The following is a 3,311-nucleotide window of genomic DNA, read 5'->3' as shown; positions in this document are numbered from 1 at the left end:
GTCACCACCGCGAAGCGCTGGACAAAGCAATGGAGACTCCAAAACATAGATAAACTTGATGCTCTTCTTAAGAACAATCATCCTCGAAGCATCTTCAACCACAAATACACACGCAATATGTGAATCATTTCATAAATTATGAACAAAAGGTGAAAGTAAAGTATCAACAAATACTTACCATAATCCAAAATATCCTCAGCACCCGGGGTATCGACTACAGTCTCTGTCCTCTCACGGGATGAGTGGACACCTTCAAAGAGATAGGTAATGCTTTTGAATCTATTGAAGTCAATATCATAAATTTATATGCAGCAAAGGATACCATGAGCATACCTGGCTACCTCTCCTCTACTATAGGTGCGGTTGGTGGTTGTACCTGTGTTGCTGCATCTCTCTGCAAAGCTTCGTGAAGCTCTTTCTCTCTAGCAAGGATGTGACCCTTCGCCATGTCTATCCACCAAGGACATGTATCTCTCTCCCATGTTGTCAAAGTAGACATACTTGGGAGGTACATGTATGTTTCCTCTGATGCCGCTTGTGTCCATTGTCTCACTACATATGGAAGAGCTGGCAAAACTCCTTTGGACACCAAAAGCAACAAAAATCTAACAAAAAACATAAGCCATAAGCACACAAATCCAAAGTAACACAAAACCCTAAACCAAAGTTGTAAACCAAAACTCTAAAAAACCTGTAAGCCAATCATTGGGCTGCCATGCAAAAGGTATCCACTTTCTTGAGTGCTTGTTTCTCCACATCCTTTGTTTTAGCCTCCAAAGACACTTCCAATGGAAAAAGATAGGGTCTAGCCTCAAATTTTATTTCATCAAAGTAAAACCCTAGAGTGCTATCATGTGGTAATGGCACTCCTCCCGCCACATCCAAAAAGTTTGAAACAAGTTGTGTTGCTCTCTCATAGACACGAGCAAGATAGCCTTCTCTACGAAGCCAACTACACCAAAAAAACACAACAACAAAGTCATAACATAGTCAAAGTAATCCATGCACAAAAATCCAAGCAAGCACAACAATACTCACTGTCGAAACACATGATCCCCTTTCTTTAAACCAAAAGCTTCCCTTGTGATTTTGTCAGACTCAAGTAGTGAGACCCATTGGATTTTATTTTGTACCGGAGCATCATGAAGAGCAATCAAATTTAATTTCTCTAAAGTTGCCCAACTATCATATCCCCATCTGAGCGACATAATCCTTGCCAACCAATCTGTCCCAAGATTAGGATCCACAATATTCAATAGCTGCAACACTTCAAAAAATAACAAGTTATACTTTATAACCATAATGACCTTACGACTTCACACTTATATAGTGAAATGTACCTTTCCGATCCGTTCTTGATATTTATGTACTATTTATCGATTAATATTCTCCTCCTCGTTGTTTTTTTCCTCTTCAGAGAGTTGTTGACCAAGTTGGGACAATCTAGACGCTTTTTCTTTTGTTATTTGAACCTAAAAGCAAAACTAACTTGTTCATGAGACAATGGAAAAACCCCAAACATAATCTGCAAGCAAAAAAGGTTAAAAAACTCACATCAAAGACAAGCATGCCAAGATAGCGCCGTGTGAGTGGATACCAAGGTTCCGTACCCTTGGTAGCATACTTTCTTCGCACTGTCACAATTAATTTCTGGTCTTTCTCAGGAAGTGTCACCAAATAGCTTTCATGATCTGCTGCACATATGTGATTGGTATTCACAATCTCATCTCGAAGATGATTAGCCACCAAAGCATGTGTATTCATACTACAAAAAATCAAAGTGATTAGCTTGAACTATGAATTATTCCAAGAGTTCCAAAATATGTCTTCATAGAAACTTACACATTCATTCTTTGTAAGCTGCTCAGTAAAGCAATCTCAGGAACCTTTGTGGGATCTATGATAGTACAAAGCACCCTACAATGTTTTTCTTTTGAAGTTGAAAACTTCTCTTTGATTGCTTCAGTCCATGCAAGCGTGCGATGGTTGCCCTCCCATACGTAAAACATGTGGTCGGAAAGATCTGCAAATCTTGATTGGCCTTTAAGCTCTGACTCAAACTCTTCATTAATTTCTCTCCAAAGAGGATCCCACTTTTTCTTGATGTCATCTTCAAAGCAAGAAAACAAAGATTAACACAATGAAAAAACTCCATGATATGATATCAAAAACAACTTTAAACTAACCTGTCACAATGGAGTTCTCTTTCTTGCATGTCCAAACTGAAACAATGAAAGCACCTTTTTCTGGCATATACCCTTCTTTTGCAAATGCAGCTTTCAATCCACTCAGATCATCTCTAAGTCCTCTTACTCTAGCATAAGGAATCAGCCTACACAATGGTATAGAGGGACAATCAAAGCAACTGAACATACGTGTGGTCTGTAGTATATCAACACCTCTATGCATGTAAATATTTTGTTCCTCACTAATCTCTACAGCTGAAGTGACCTCTGCTCGCATTTCCCATGGACTAATTTGAAGATTATTCTCTTCAGGAGCCACCATATCATCAATAGCATGCATAGTATCAACCTCATGCGTAGACCCTTGACCAATGTCCATAGAATAAACTTCATCCTCTTGTGTGTCATGATACCCTGACATTTCTGTTACTGATATTGACGACAGTTGATCACCACTGTCAAGTGGTTGCACAGACATTCTTTTGCTTCTTGTACCTTTTCCAGTTCGTCCACATGTAGAAGGACTACATAAAACAAAATAATCATATCTTCAAAAAAAACGGGCAGAGTTTCCTTTGTACATGGTATAATATTTCAAAAATACTTCAGTCGTTTGGACACCTCACACGAGGTTTTTCAAATCCTTAAGATAGCAAAAAACCTATAGACAATCGAAATCTTACCATATAAAAGTCCTTTAAACTTATTTTATACATGCTTAGAGTTGGTATTTTAAGAATTCCAATAACTGTCTCTAGGCATACCCGTCAATAGGCATGTTCAACGAACAAGTCTAGTGACAGTTTTTGAATACATGCTTGAAATACTGTCTCTAGGCATGCACGTCGGCATGCATGCCTAGAGACATTTTTTGAATATATGCTCAATTTACTTGTTTATGGAATGAGCTTCATATTCAAATACATTGCCTGTAGGCATGCACGTCGATGTGCATGCCTACAGGCAGTATTTTGAGAATGTGCTCGACATGTAGCATATTCTTGAAATACTGCCTATAGGCATGCACGTCGACGTGCATGCCTACAGGCAATGAATGTAAGTGTGCGTCGTGTTTACGTACCTGGAAGGAGGGTGTCCTCTTCGTGTAGGAGGTAGACCTCTACC

At 39.0% G+C, this 3,311-nt stretch overlaps 1 pseudogene; it reads right to left on the bottom strand.

Annotated features, from left to right (window-relative positions):
- Positions 1 to 990: 990 nt before the first annotated feature.
- LOC147421830 (uncharacterized) lies at positions 991 to 2,664 on the bottom strand (annotated as a pseudogene).
- Between the last annotated feature and the right edge of the window lie 647 nt (positions 2,665 to 3,311).

This window comes from Adiantum capillus-veneris, chromosome 27 (assembly GCF_014529385.1).
Source record: "Adiantum capillus-veneris isolate H3 chromosome 27, ASM1452938v2, whole genome shotgun sequence".
Lineage (NCBI taxonomy): Eukaryota > Viridiplantae > Streptophyta > Polypodiopsida > Polypodiales > Pteridaceae > Adiantum > Adiantum capillus-veneris.
This window is presented reverse-complemented; position numbering and strand designations above follow the sequence as displayed.